The sequence below is a fragment of the Polyodon spathula genome, chromosome 29 (genome assembly GCF_017654505.1).
Source record: "Polyodon spathula isolate WHYD16114869_AA chromosome 29, ASM1765450v1, whole genome shotgun sequence".
Classification (NCBI taxonomy): domain Eukaryota; kingdom Metazoa; phylum Chordata; class Actinopteri; order Acipenseriformes; family Polyodontidae; genus Polyodon; species Polyodon spathula.
In genome coordinates, this window is record NC_054562.1 from 2,855,565 (window position 1) to 2,872,211 (window position 16,647).

The window sequence follows — 16,647 nt, forward strand, 5'->3', positions numbered from 1 at the left end:
GTAATACTGTCAATAATTTTAAGCAAAATTTTTACGGGTGGTTGAATTTTGCAAAGTCGATTCGTTGTGGTGTTGAAAGCTCTTTGTGCCTCGTCTTTCAATGCTTTTATAGCCAGGTTAAAACTCTCTGACGCGTTAATGGTCAGACCTAAGGTGACCAGATTTTTATGTCCTTAAAACTGGGACAGTATGGAAACATTGTGAATAACTTCCAACTTCCAAGCTACGGGGGCTCTAGGGCTTTTATTTTCACTTTGGCAGTGTTTGATCTATTATCATATTGAAAGTGAATGCAGAGACTCGTGGCGATATTCAGAGTGGAATCTTTTACTTTCAGAAACTTGTTTTGCGAATCAATGATCTTACTGTTTGTAATTTCATTTCACACAACAAGTACAGTTATTACATTACACAGCAGCAATTCAATAATATCAGCTACCGAGATTCTATTTTATTGCTGATTATTGCTGCAAATCTAGTCCTTTTCTGCCTAAGAAACTGCATCTTCTCTCTTTGATTTCCACTTTCCATCTCTATCTCCATCTCCCTATGTTCATAAATCATTTCAAATTGAATTTCTGAGTTGTGTAAAGTGAGACCAGGGACTGCAGCCTGTTCCAGCACTGTAGCCAAGTCATTTATGTACAGTGTTGAACAGCCATTATCAAAGTGGTAAATGGTGTGCTATTATCTTGTGATTCACGCCTTGCCTCTGTCCTCATCCTTCTAGGTCTAAGCGCAGCATTCAGCACGACTGACCGCCTGATTATAATTGACAGTCACTGTTTGTTTGCTGGATGTGTTTGTTTATTAGGGTGTGTCGGGTGTAAACATGGCAGAGGTATGATGGTTTGGTAGAAAGCCAATCTGGCTCTTACTCAGGACTCAGTAAGGAAGGTCAGTATTCCAGTGTTAATTATTACAGATTACTGTTATCTATATGTATCTATCACTCTGTGTGTTTATAAGTATCTGTCTGGTACACCAAACCATTCATACGCAGACAGACAGAAGACAACCACCTTGGATTGTAACACTGTCTGCGACAATTATATACATAGATAGTGAGATCACACACCAATACTCATAGACAGTCAGTGTCTGTCTGTCTGTCTGTCTGTCTGTGTGTATCTCCTTGGTTGTGATTGCTGGATACAAAATCTCTCAGTGATTCAGATATTTATTGATCTTGTGTTTTGTTCACATCGTACTACTCAGTACCAAGGTCATATTTGACATAGAGGGGGTCAATAAATAATTAAAACCACCCGCCCTCTCCCTCTCTCCTCACTATCCTCACTCTCTCTCCCCTCTCACCTCTATCCCCATCTCTCTCCTCTTTCCCCCCTCTCTCCCCTCACCTCTCTCCCACTCTCTCTCCTCTCTTCCCCTCAATCCTCTCCATGCCCTCTCCCTTCTCCCCACTCTCCCTCTCCACTCTCTCCTCACTCGTTACATAAACTTATATTATAGGGACACTGTGTCTCTGTTACCTGCTGCAGGCTGTGGCTGATTTATTAGGAACTGTCATGAGGATGGTGTTTCTATGGAAAAGAGAAACATGTGCAATACAGTGGCCAATGTATTAGGAATTGCAATGAGCACTCTAGTTTTAGTCAAGGCACTGCATTTTTGTCTCAGTTTTGTTGACCAAAATGCTTTTTTTTGTACTTTTAGCCACCTTGCAAAGTTATGTTATGGTCTTCCTTGATACTGTGAGCTACAACAAGCTGAGACATTCTTCTTCATTACAAAGAGCCTTAGATGGTTAGGCTTTATGAAACTCTTTTTGATCTGCTATTTTGAAGCTGTGTTGCAGTGCTGGGAGTCCCTTGTCTGGATGGGGTGCCAGAGTAGCTGCATTTACAGCTCTGCAGGGTCAGCTGTGCTGAGCGACTGTGCTCATATTCTATATGTGCAATAAGGACTGACAGGGATTCTGCATGCATCGAATATACAGAGGACTCAGGCGTTCTGAGAAGTTGAGAAGTCTGTATATTCAACATATATGGATGCCCTGAAAGGCCTTATTGCATTTATAATTCAGCTCAAACAGTGGATTTGAAGAAAAAAAAAAGCATGAAATCATATTAAGGGCAAAAAAATGAGCTATTTTTTATTAAATATCCTTATGCCAATAAAGTAGTCCAATTTGTAACTTTGAACTCCACACTAAGTTAAGCTGAGTAAAGTAATTATATTGGAACATGCAAAGAAAAGTATATCTGTATTTTTGATATTGTGAACATTGCTACTGAAAAGATACACCAGGGGGCATAGTTGAGACGGCACAGAGTTATTTTTTTCTCCGTCACTGACAGTGCAGATACACACTGAGCAAAACAGACAGGAGGAATAACAATAAACACGATAACGTCTTGGATTTCAGTAATTGTTCAAGGTATGTACTGAGAGGGGTGGATTATATTCAAAAGTAACATTTTGTGTTTCTGTAGCGTTTACAAACCGCTAAAAATACATTATTTTAAGTGACAATGTCGGGGTGACTGAGTATAAAGACAGAGATTTTTCTGTTATTGCTATCTTCCAGTTCATTTAATTGTTCTTCATCCAGATCGGCATGTCTACTCACTACGTTGGGATTTTTTGCAGGTAATTGGTCACTCAGTTTCATAGTTCCAGCTGCGCATCTGTAACTGTAAAAGCAAGATTGGCTATGGTCCAATACTTTAAATTCTGCGAGGCAGTGCAGTGATTAAGAATATGTGACAAGGCTCCACCCAATATACAGAGAGCTGGAACCTTGCTTGACCAATCACATTGCATTCCATTGTTGCACATTCCATTGCTAGCCCTGGATTATAAATAGATATATATTAGACCTAGAGCAGTCAGCTGGTAGAGGGGGGCCTGAGGCACTAGACTGGTGAAAAATCAAAATTGATTTTTTTGTGAAAATGAATCCCCTCAGTGTGCTCTAGCTTACTTTGCGTTGTGTTTATTTAGAAGAATGTGACGAGACGAACGATTGAAGACGACTATTTATTTTCCCTGTATACAACAGAAATAATACAGGCTCAGTCTCACCCCCCAAGTCCTTCAAAATACCTGCACTTATTTGAAGGTTGGGAGATGGAGCCTGTATTTCTGTTGTATACAGGGAAAATAAATCGTTTTTATTATCTCAATGACCTGCCCGTATTCGCTAAAAGGGGAAAACAGAGGGAAAATAATTTACCCAGTTAACAGTTGAATTTTCCCACTGTTAAATGCACAAACACGTAGAACAATATCACAGATGTTTATTTTAAAAACCACAAAGGAAAAATCTAAAGTTTGTTTCTTGTGCTCAATTAAATCACAAGTTTCCTGATCCAGTGTAATGGAATGGTCTCAGTGTCTTTGCTCTCACGTACACAGCTGCCACATTCCCTTTGTGTATCAATGCAGAAATCCAGCAAAATCATTATTAACCCTGTCACACGGGCCTGCCTAGAAACTCAGCAGCTAGAGCCGTCATGTGACCGACGGGGAGCCCGTGATTTGTTCAGCCTGTTATGAGCATGAAGAAGGCACTGTGAGAGTTTACCCTTAGGAGCATGAGGCCTATAAATCGATTTTATGCACTTATGATCGAGTGCAAACAGCCAATCAGCTTCCAGATCTAGCAGGCTTCTATTTTGCATAGATACCTGCCGGAACGTTGAAGTGCTTAACTGTGAATTATATTTTAAAATCAATCCGCGCACAAATACCGGCTTGTTCCCTTAACATTCAAATCTACAACTAATCTGATAACATAAAAAGCTGCTGAAACATACTTTCTGACGCTGGTCTAGAGACAAGGGGAATCATGTCTGTGACAGGACACCGTAATGAAGGCTCAATTCACAGCTACTGGACAGCAAATCAACAGGGAAGACACTATTGGTCCACACTTCTGTCAGCTGGATCCAAACAACACCCTCCCTCAAATCCAGCCAGTCAAAACTGCCAACCCTGTTTCAGATCTTTCAGCACCAGCCAATCCACTCCCTGCCTGCTTGAATGACGCCCCGCCTCCAGCAACAAGTTTCGAGTCAGACTCAATACTGCACGGACTACTCAACAATTGTACATGTTCAGATAAATTATAACAAGAAAGAGTAAGACCCCAATAAATAAATAAATAAATATGTTAGCAATAATAATAATAGCAACGTTTTCTCTACGTGTTGTCGTTTTTCTATTCTAATCATGTTAGGGACTATTTTCCTCAGCAGAATGTTAACTGGCGAAATTCAGAAGTTCAAGGTAAATAATTTTTTTTTTTTTTTTAAAGAGAAAATAAAGAAATACATTGTTTTCTAATAATGATAGAGCCCTCTTGATGAGAGCTCTACCAGGTGGTAGATGACCTTGACTTTTGTTAGAGCCCTCGCCTTTGACTCGGGACGCATAACTCCAGTCGCAGTTATTTACCACACAGTAGAGCCCGCATCGAAGAGCTCTATCGCTTAATTAGAAAATGTGTCTTGTTGATGTATTTAAAATAAACACTTTATTTACAGAAATAAATTATACTGAGTGTTTATTTTGTACCCTTGCTAGCCAGTTAGTTCAGTGCTCAAAGCTAGTAGAAAACACTTTCTCATTGTTTTCCTTTAAAAAAAAAAAAAAAAAAAAAAAAAAGACTTTAAAGCCTAGATTTACCTTGATCTTGTAATGATTCGTCGGGTATCCTTCCACTGAGAAACCATGCTGTCCGAGCTGCTTCTAGTTTATCTGGACAATGCCAGATATCTGAATGGAGCAATATTACTGAACCATGTCTCTCAGTTTGTTGTTGCGAAAGGTGCTGTCTGAGCTCCCGTCGAGCCGACAGGCTGTGATTGGCTGACTCGGCAGTTGCAGGTACAGGATTGGTTGCTTTGTCGGTGCAAAATATTGATTGGCTGGTTTTGGTGGATAATAAAATGCATTTGGACTATGTTATGTACTGTATGGCTTACTGTATATGTTTCAGTGTAGTTCTGTTGTGTGGCTTACCGTATATGTTTCAGTGAAGTTTTGTTGCAGTGAGATAAGACATTGCTGTGAACGCACCTCTAAGCCTCATGTCTGCTCAATCCGCAATATAAAATACCAGATATTACTGTCTCCCCAAATATAAGAAAGCGGTGCCGAGGTCGGTGAGCTGGTGGACGCACATTTCCATGAAGCCGGTAGGGATTACAGATCGGTTTCATAAAAGGAACCAAGAGGAAGAAACAAAATCCCAACATGTAGCAGTTCTAAAAAAGCTCTGTGAATTTGATGCTGTGTTGAATGACACCCTTCGTGACAGGCGGGTCTGTGGTCTACATAGGGAGATGATACAGAAGCGCTGTTGACAGGCTAACCTCAGCCTGCAGAAGGCCAGAGAAATTGCAGTTTCCTTGGAACTGGCAGAGAAGGAAGCGTGGTTGGTGGTGGTTGGCAGGGATGGGGTTAGTTTCCTATCCCTGCCAAAATACATGTGAGAATGTGGCTGGAGCTGATTGAATAATTGATAATTAGGCTCCAGCCACATGATATCAAGGGAGAAAAATCCTTTGTTTGGAGGAAGGAGTTTTTTTTAGCAGGTGTTCAGAGGAGAGAACAGAGCGAGAGTAATTTATAAAAGAAACTAAATACAGGGTTGGTGAAAGCCATTGCCCAGCCTGACCTGTGTTTTCTGTTTAATATTTATTTTGCAATGTGGGACCCTGTCCGACATCATCAAAAAGACGTCAAGTGCAGGTCTCGTCATTTTTTCTCAGGAAAAAGCCAAGAAAACCTTTCAATGGCCGAGTGAGACCGATAGGAGCCGAATGAAACCAAAAAATAAAAAAAGGGTGTATCTGATAGCCCCATCCACTACAGAGATAACACAGAAACAAACAAAGGAGATAGCTGCTTCCGCATCCAGCGCTCAAAGAATATCACAGACACTGGCAGAGCTTTCTGAGATGTTACAGTAATAAAATAATGACTGGGATCGCATTATTGAGGAGTTTGGTGATAAAACGAGTGATCAGGAGAGGAATGATCAATATGCACGTCTATAAAGACGTATGTGAAAAATACAGCGAACAAGGGCTGGGGCTTGGCTGGAGATGCAATACTGATGTCCTTTTGCCATGCAATGCCTTTTAAATCTGTTTTACTCTGAAAACAAATATTTTAATCAGTGTGTGTAAAATAAACAACCCGTATGAAAATAAATTGGACCCGACAAGCCTGACAGGCGCTGAATAAATGGACTGCAAAGAGTTAAAATGATTTATTTTAGTATTTAAAAATATAAAAGGGGCATGCTGCGTCTTTTTGCCTGCAGTACCTTGATATAGGCAAACTTTGATTGGTCCAGCATCGATGCTGAAGCTTTGGATGAAACCAGACTCACCTGGGTTAGTTCCAAAATTCAGTGAAAACTGTTGAAGAAAGTGGTTTCGCCCAGTCATCTTTTTGAAGTTCTGGGCCAATCCTGATTAGACACGGGTGAGTGCCAAAAAAAAAAGTGATATACATATATTACAGGTCGACATGGGTACCCATAAACAGGTTTTAAATTACTCAACCCGTCTCCTTTTACTACCTGGGTATCGATTATTCATCTTTAACATAAAGTCTTTCTAAATTCCGAGATTGAAATAAAGGAACACTAGCTCTTTCAGTTTTCTTCCAAAAGAGATTGCCTCCGATTGGACAGGGCAAGATTATACAGCAAGATTCTGTGTTCAGCATCAGATGTATTTGTACTGTATTTATGTATCTGAAAGGTAACATTTTCAAATTAAGAAGACTGTCAGCTGTCAATGATCAAAACAAGTCAATGCCAATTTCCCCTGGCGGTAGAGCACCCTGGATCGCATCGGGTGCCACCTTCACTGTGTACAAAGCAAAGCAAAGCAAATCTTTTACTCTCTTCTTTTTCTGATATATTTCCAACGTGGGACCTTTTGTCGTGGCATTTTCTGGCAAAAGCGATGTATGTTCCCTTGATCCTCAGTATGATCCAACATTTGTCCCCGTCCTTCTCTGTTAAGGTGATATTCCCACATGCTTCTCAAAAATAGCCTGCATCTTAACTTTGAGTCAGTATAGTGATGAGTGTATTAAAATCACAACAGAAGACGTGACTACCCGAGTACACAAACAGCAACGTGACTGACTGCTGAGAAAAGACAACAAAGGCATCTGCCGGAATACACAATTGGCAACGTGACACTGCTAAGAAAAAACAAACCAAGCTTCCTGAGGAATTCCAAGAGAACCGTTTACAATTTCAGCATATCTAACAAACAGTACCAGCCTGGACAGGTCAAAAATGCTGATCAGACCCCCGTATTTTTCGACATGCCAAGCAGAAGTTCAATGCTGTTATGATTGTTGGGCTACATGTTGCCTGATGCCATGGAGTGTTTTGTTATGCTTGCTGTTGCCAGGATGTGTGATGCCGTGAGCGAGTGGTGGTATGTGTTACAGAGACGCCATCTTAAGTATTATACAGTGTACAGCATAATAAAGAAGCTCTGTGGTTAATCTACAGCAACACTGTTTGATGTCAGTTCTGAACAATACAATAGCGTAATTGAGGTTGTGTCTTTGTAAATGCATATTTATTTGATGTTTTATTTTTTCCTCAAATTGAGGGTTGTAAATTTGGGCTGCATCTTAAATTTGACGGAATACGGTATTTAATATCATGCGCCTATTCGCAGTGATATGTCGTGTGTAAAATTACACGGGTGCATAATTGCGTAATTCCCCGGGGTGAATATAATGCCTAAAGCCGCAGGCTAGAGGTAACAATTGTCTTCCCGAGGGGCATTTCATTCTTCACTATGGCTGAGTCTGCAGTACAGATTTAATACATGAATCAGTCAAGAAAATGAGAGGCAAGGTTGGATTGTAAATACGACTATCTTGTTTAAAAATAGCTGATACAGCATAATAATAATAATCTTTATATAGCGTCTTTCATAGTGGAGCACCATCACAAAGCACTTTACAAGATACTGGACTAGGGTGTGTGAGCTATGCATCAGCTGCAGAGTCACTTACAACAACGTCTCACCCCAAAGACGCAGCACAAGGAGGTTACAAACCTGTTTCTTTAACCACTGGACCACAGAGCCTCCTATCAGCAAATAAATAAAATAATTAAATAACAGAGCATATTTTTGAGGTTCATACCGTATGGTTACACTGTGTAACACAATTTTGTTCCTGGGTAGTAAGTGTTATTTCCTTATTGCTTATGCCTCAAAAGTATAGAAAATGGCTATTATTCCCCACAAACTTTGCTTTTGTGACCAGGACAGTGATATTTCAAAATATCACTATTTCCAATGGGAAAACGGGCAAATGTGTGTCTTTTCGTTCACATAGTCAGAAAAAAACACATGAATCCAAATTAACATGTATTCATACTAAAGTAATACAAAAATGACTACAAGATTTAGAAGTGAGTAGTTTTTTGAGATTTATGATTATACTGTGTAACGGTCACCCTACACAGTTGAGAAGCAACTGTAGTGTCCTCCCTTAGGAGCACTACTGGCCCGAATAATTAACTAAATAAGTCAGCAAGGGTGACTGGCAATAAAACAGGGTTGCCACAATGCATCAATTTCACTACACAAAAACTGGTTTATTCCAAGGAACACAAAGCTTAACCAAAAGAATAAGACCAACAATTAAAGTAGAAAACAGATTAATTAGGGACAGAGTGACAAAGAAAAGAATATAGAGTAAACAAACCCAGGAAAACAGATTATAAATGAAGATACACAGCAGAGCTTGAGAAGATAACCACAACCATTTAACAATTACTGACACAGAGGATGATTAATATGCAGAATGAATAAACAATGCAACACAAAATATAAAATCAACAAAATAGTAATGAAGTCCCAAAAAGTAACAAAAGAACCAAAAACAACGACGATGACAAAGTCCATGGAAAAAGCTCACCAAACCGGTATGGAAGTTCAGATAATTCCTTGGGAAACTGTGAATGATGATGTTGAGGTCTTCAAGAGATGAAAAACATTGAGAGCGATGAAATGGAGGTTTGATGAATACTGAGGTTGCAAACAGTCCAGAACAGATGCGCAAAAACAAACAACCACACACTCCAGCAAAAAACACAAAAGTAACTACCCACCCAATTAAGCAAAACACGTTAACTAGACAATAAACTAAAGCAGCAGACAAAAAGAAAACAAAGGCTAAAGAATAATATCTAGCTAACAATATAAAGATTAGGTTTTTAAAGGTAGACAGACTCTCTCACAAAGATGCTAGCTACAGGACAAACAAAACCAACACCCCAACCCCCCACAATCAGAGAAATAAGAGACAGGTCAAGATTGACTGTGTGAGAGGATTGGTAGATGAAATTTTGAATGGACCAATGGGGAGTAAGAAAGAAAGAAATGGATACTGGGAAATGTAGTTTTTATAGGTTGGCCTGGCCAGGCTACTGCCTTTAATTAAAGAGACAGGTGCGTGAAAATTACACCCACATATGTAGCAACAGTGCTACATAATCCGACCCCCCCCACACCGGAGGTGCAAGGGATGAACGCCATAACAGCATTTAAGATTCACTACATTCATGGTTTCCTGCTTATCGGACTCTCCCCATCGTATACGATAATTGTTAGGGCCTAACTTTTTGGTTATAAGCGCAGGCCCTACCCACTTAGGTGCAAGCTTAGCGGAAAACTTACCAGAGGCATCAGATATGGGATGTGATCTGATCCAGACCAGCTCACCTTCTGCATACTGACAGAGTACTCTCTGAGCATTGTAATTCCGAACTTGATGCTGTTGGGCTTTAGAGACACGATTGCTTACTTCTCTCGCCATTTCCTGTTGGCGATCCAGGAGTTGGTAGGGATCCGTGTTAGGGGCAGGAGAAACTGCAAAGAGACGGTCCAAAGGGCCTTTGAAGTTCCGCCCCAGAGCCAATTTGGCTGGTGTGAACCCTGTGGTATCATGTTTGGCCGTATTGATTGCAAACCGGAACCGGTAGCCATTGATCCCACATCTGATGGTTGTTTCCGACAAACGAAGCAATCATAGGTTTTAAGAGTGCGGTTGACTCGTTCTGTTAGATTGGTTAGTGGGTGGTAACTGGTGGTAAGTTTCTGTATCACCACCCCAGGTTTTGCAAACCTCAGAGAGTAGATGACTGGTAAATTGAGGACCACGGTCTGACAAAAGATGTTGCGGTGTTCCCCATTTTGTAAAAATGTCCTGAATTAAGATACTCACAATTTTGGGAGTTTTACTATCCTTTAAGGAGAATAATTCAACCCATTTGGTGTAGTAGTAGACAATGACAAGGAGGTAAGAGTTACCTTTTTTACTCCTTGGGAAAGGGCCCATTAAATCCAGACCTAGCATCTCTCCAGGCTCCTTCACCGTCGTGGATTGAAGGAAACCGGCTGGCTTTTTGTTCGAAGGTTTGTAGGTCTGGCAAATGTGACACTCTCTCACATGGCTCCATGTGTCCTTTCGTACAGTGGGCCACCAGGCAACCTCTAGGATGTGCCGTAAGGTCTTCATTCTACCAAGGTGCCCTTCAAGGGGGTTGTCATGGTAATACTGATGGAAGGAAGTAGTTAGGTATAATCAACTGAAATCTATACCTCTCATTAGCAATCGGCACCCGACGATACAGTAGTCTTTGCTGTAATACAAAGGAAATACGATCATCACTGGCAGTGGTGTTATCAAGATCTTTAATGATTTTGGCGATAGCAGGGTCCTTAGACTGTGCAACCGCAATCTGGTCCAAAGTGGTCGGAAGGTCCCCACTGCTTGCAAAGGCTTGGCTTACACAGATTGCAATAGATGAGGTTAAAGATGTTATTACAGGAACCCTGGAGAGTGCATCCGGCACGATGTTCAAACTACCTTTCCTGTAGAGAACATGAAGCGTAAACTGCTGCAGACGGAGAGTCCAACAGGTCAGTCGGGAGGAAATCTTGGGATTCTTGAAAGCCCAGGACAGTGCTGCGTGATCAGTGACCACCTCAAACTCTACTCCCTCCAAATAATGCCGCCATTTCTCCACTGACCAGACAACAGCGAGACGCTCCTTCTCAGAGGTAGAGTAGTTTCTCTCAGCTGAGTTGAGTAACTTGGAAGCAAAGGCAAATCGCCTTTTCCTCATCTTGGTGAGATTGGGTCAGCACAGCTCCAAGTCCTACATCACTTGCATCAGTGTAGACTCTGAAAGTCCTGTTGACATCAAGATGAGCCAGGACCTGCAGACTGACCAAAGCTTCCTTTAGCAGTTCAAAACTTTCCTGACACTCTGCATCCCATTCCCATGGGACATTTTTCATTTTAAGGCGATTAAGAGGAGCAGTCGTGTTGGCAAACTTGGGAATATACTTATGGTACCAACCCGCTAATCCCGGGAACCACTGCACCTCTTTCAAGTTAGTAGGTGCTGGATAATTCTGTATGGCTTTTAGCTTCAGGGGATCAGCTGCTATACCCTCCGCCGACACTACATGTCCTAAAAAGTGAAGGGAAGGTCTAAAGAAATTACATTTTTTTAGATTCAGCATTAGGTTGGCTTGATGGAGCTTCCGAAAAACAGCTTCGAGGTCTTTAAGGTGTTGTACCGCCGTTGGTGAATACATGATGATGTCATCAATGTATACAAAACACACCTTCCCTCGTAGGTCTCCCAACACACGTTCCATAAGCCATTGAAAAGTAGCAGCTGCGTTTCAGTCCAAATGGCATTACATTAAACTGGTAAAGTCCAAAAGGTGTGGAAAAAGCAGTCTTAACACAGCTGTTTTTGTCCAGTGCCACTTGCCAATACCCAGAGCGTAAGTCTATTGAACTGAACACAGTTGCACCATTCAAGGATTCCAGTATATCATGTATGAGTGGCATAGGATAGGCGTCAAAGATGGTCTTGGCATTCAATTTCCTATAATCGACACCGAACCGATATCCACCATCTTTTTTCTCAGTTAAAACCACCGGGGATGACCAAGGAGAGATAGATGGCTCGACCACTCCATCTCGAAGTTATCATATATAACCTTCATGAGAGCTTTCCTCAAGGGAGACACCCTAGACGCATATCCTCGGATGGGAATCTCATCTTCCATGGTTATGGTGTGTCGAATCACCTTCGTTATTCCCAGCTGGTCAGTACAGACTGATAGCCCCTTCTGCTGGAGCCTTGCCAATTGCAACTGACACCACTCCTGGTTGTCAGATGATATCATCACGGACCCGGTTGTGGTTTGGATTGACTCGGTATTACCGATAGAAGGCAACTGAAGACTACCAGAGAAATACAAACTCATGTTAGGTATGTGTTCCGACCATAAAATTTGTAACTCCGATACCTGTCGAGAAGGATGGTAAGTGAATTTATGGAGTCGTTTTACACTGTACTTTTTGTTAGGGATATCAATTTGAGTGTGAGTCTTTTCCATAAAATCCAAGCATAGGATTATAGGGAAAGCTAAGTGAGAATTTGCAAGGATGTAAGTATCCAAGAACCAGATCTCATCATGGAAGAGGTAAGTAAGTTGTATCATTCCTAGGGCTCTGTGTGACTGTCCATCGGCCAATGAGAACTTCCAGTTATGAGCGGAGTCCAGTACTTCCCCTGGTCGAGAAATCTTCCTCCACAGGCTCTCCTGCATGAGTGTGAAAGTACATCCCGTATCCAGAAGGGCAGGCCCATGGAACCCTCTTGTCTCCATGTTCACCACCAGAACAGACAGTTTTGGGAGCGGCTGTACTTTTATCTTCTCCTCTGGATTCACCACACTGACTTCAGCAGGCTTCTTGGAGGCCACACGGTTACCTTTCTTGCCAAGGGATGCTTGGTTGGAGTTGGCTTTGGCCCAGTATTCTTTTTGGGCAGTGTTGTCACGCTCCACCTGGGTACCCACCCGTACCAGATCTGCCACCGTCCTCACAGCTCCTCTGAGACAGCTGGCTAGTTTGGGATTACTGTTGTAAGTATCCATCGCACTACCTGCACCTCTTCCCAATCTGGCTTCCAGCGCAGGCACAGTGCACGATAATCATAGGCAAAATCCCTTATTTGCTCACTGAGCAGCTGCACCCTGGATCAGAGCCGATCCTTGATCTCCGCCTGGAAGTCTAAGGCAGAAAGGCTTGACGGAACACCCCCTTGAATACCTGCCAGGTTTGAAAGCCCTGGCGCTCCGCCTCCCACCAGCTCTTTGCCGAACCCTTCAGATTGGTTGAGAGTGTAGCAAGAATCTCACAATCGGACATTGGCCGCAGAGCAAGGAACTCGTCACACTTATCCACAGACTCGATGGCATCAGTGTTGGGTTCCTCTCCAAACTCCGGGAAGTTGATTTTAATTGGCAGCTTCACTTGAGGAAGATTACCTCTGGAACCATTTAACGCCCTCTCAAATGAGAACTGTGGTGGTAACGATAGGCTTCCTGAGGTGGTAGATGGGAAAAGTAGAGGCAGACGAGGTGTGCTGGTTTTTCTTAGGAGCTTCTTAAGCTCCTCTGCCCAGAGTGCATCCCGGCGTTTAAAACAACTGACTGTGACTTTTTCCAATTCTTCAATTCCTTCATCCGTAAACATACTTATCTCATTAAATCTTCTATCGATATATCCTCTCAAGGACTCTTCCCTGTTAAAAGTGCTCTCCTGGTTGTGGGTGAAGTCACTCTCCAGTTGCTCCACTCGCTGGGTGAGTTGCTGGATCTGCTCACACATTTGCTCAATAGCACCCCTGTCAGTCAGATTCCCTTCATCATCATCACCCCTATAAGTGCTGACTCTTCATGACTAATATATAGGTCACTTAAGCAGGAAGTTAACTAATTGACAGGCTCTCTAATGGTAACATGGGGTCTCCTAACAAACTCAGAAAAGCTAAGGGTATCCAAAGAGTGATTCTCTTTGTCAGACATTGTGCACTCTTAAATTTTAACCAGATAATTTGGGGAGTAAATTTATTATGACACTAAAGGATCCCCGTACGGGCCACCACTCTGTAACGGTCACCCTACACAGTTGAGAGGCAACTGTAGTGTCCTCCCTTAGGAGTACTACTGGCCCGAATAATTAACTAAATAAGTCAGCAAGGGTGACTGGCAATAAAACAGGGTTGCCACAATGCATCAATTTCACTACACAAAAACTGGTTTATTCCAAGGAACACAAAGCTTAACCAAAAGAATAAGACCAACAATTAAAGTAGAAAACAGATTAATTAGGGACAGAGTGACAAAGAAAAGAATATAGAGTAAACAAACCCAGGAAAACAGATTATAAATGAAGATACACAGCAGAGCTTGAGAAGATAACCACAACCATTTAACAATTACTGACACAGAGGATGATTAATATGCAGAATGAATAAACAATGCAACACAAAATATAAATCAACAAAATAGTAATGAAGTCCCAAAAAGTAACAAAAGAACAAAAACAACGACGATGACAAAGTCCATGGAAAAAGCTCACCAAACCGGTATGGAAGTTCAGATAATTCCTTGGGAAACTGTGAACGATGATGTTGAGGTCTTCAAGAGATGAAAAACATTGAGAGCGATGAAATGGAGGTTTGATGAATACTGAGGTTGCAAACAGTCCAGAACAGATGCGCAAAAACAAACAACCACACACTCCAGCAAAAAACACAAAAGTAACTACCCACCCAATTAAGCAAAACACGTTAACTAGACAATAAACTAAAGCAGCAGACAAAAAGAAAACAAAGGCTAAAGAATAATATCTAGCTAACAATATAAAGATTAGGTTTTTAAAGGTAGACAGACTCTCTCACAAAGATGCTAGCTACAGGACAAACAAAACCAACACACCCCAACCCCCCACAATCAGAGAAATAAGAGACAGGTCAAGATTGACTGTGTGAGAGGATTGGTAGATGAAATTTTGAATGGACCAATGGGGAGTAAGAAAGAAAGAAATGGATACTGGGAAATGTAGTTTTTATAGGTTGGCCTGGCCAGGCTACTGCCTTTAATTAAAGAGACAGGTGCGTGAAAATTACACCCACATATGTAGCAACAGTGCTACAACTGTAAAATACACACAATTGCCTGTTTTCCCATTGGAAATAGTGATATTTTGAAATATCACTGTCCTGGTCACAAAAGCAAAGTTTGTGGGGAATAATAGCCATGTTCTATACTTTTGAGGCATAAGCAATTAGGAAATAGATAAGCAAAAAAAAAAAAAAAAAAATTGAAAGCAAAGTTTGTGGGGAATAATAGCCATTTTCTATACTTTTGAGGCATAAGCAATTAGGAAATAACACTTACTACCCAGAACAAAAAAAAAAAAAAAAAAATTGTGTACACGGTGCATCAACGTTTTTCTCCGTCTCTGTCTGGTTTGCTGACTGCTGCACAATCCAGTTTATATCGGATTTGTTTTCGTTGAGATAAATTTGTTTGAATTTCAGAAAGTCAGAAAACAGCAACAGTGGTGTTTTAATCACCATTTTAGTGTTTGGAGCATCTTGCTTTTGTAATTAATTTTCTGTAACTCGGTGTTCTGTTAAATTACAGAATCTTTCTTCAGCCATTTTCTCTTGTTGTGAGGAGTGCAGGGGAGAAAGGTGTTCCTTTGAAAAGGGGCGGGACTGACAGCAATTTGAATCGGTCACGTGACAGACCAATATGGCGGTGTAAGGATGTTAGGGCAATAGTTTAATCTATTTGTCCTCCTGTGATGAGGTTTTAACCAATCACAGGCCAGAGAGATATCATATATATATATATATATATATATATTATATAGCGAGACAGTAGAGCATTGTTATATGCTGTGATGGTGATACAGAGTGCTCCTATGATGCGGTTTTACCAATCACAGGCCGGAATCACAACAGCTACCATTTACTTATGACCTTCATAGATGTATTATATATATATATATACCTAGAGCAGTGTCGCTTAGTTGGGATGTGATTCACGTATTAATAAATGAACAAGAGACGAACGTGATGCTTATAAATGATAAAGAGAGAAAGAATTGATGCTATAAATCTCCCTCCCGACCAGAAAGGGCGCTGTGTAAGGATGGTAGTACACTTCCCCATAGAGGGATAAACTCGATGGTGGGTGGAAACTGGAAGTCATCCATCTTGGAAGAAGCATGAAGCTGCTTGCAGGGAGGAGTTGGGGAGTACAAAGAGAAACCGATGCATGAGTACTGGCCTTGTGCTGAAACGTAACATATGGCTGGAGCTTTTGTTTGTTTGTTTCTGTTACGTGTTTGTTCTTGTAGAGGAGAATGGAGCCAGTGGCTGCAGCCAGAGCCAGCCCAACCAACTGAGCTCTACCCTCACCTGACGACACCAGCATCACCACAACCACACTGCTTGAAGAGCACAATTTCGTGCAAGGGTGTGTGGACTGTGGATTTATTGTTGTTGTTTTGTTTTGGTGTGCAAACCAGCCATGTACCCCCCTGTAACAGGGGGAGATCTGTGCTGACTTCTGGTGCGTTCATAGTGCTGGTCCTTGTCCTGTAGAATGGAGCCAGACGTCAGTATCCACGTCACTTGACTTACCAACATGACTCTCCCATCACTGAACGCACCCCGCCAAACCACACTGCTTCGGGAGAGAGTCTGTGCAAGGTCCGACTTCTTGTTCCGTTTCC

The 16,647-nt window shown here is 41.6% G+C and overlaps 1 protein-coding gene across 1 annotated transcript in view; it reads right to left on the reverse strand.

The window, feature by feature from the left end:
- Positions 1-16,647, reverse strand: part of prkcg (protein kinase C, gamma) — a 74,118-nt gene that overhangs the window by 3,672 nt on the left and 53,799 nt on the right. The gene's annotated exons all lie outside the window — the stretch shown is intronic.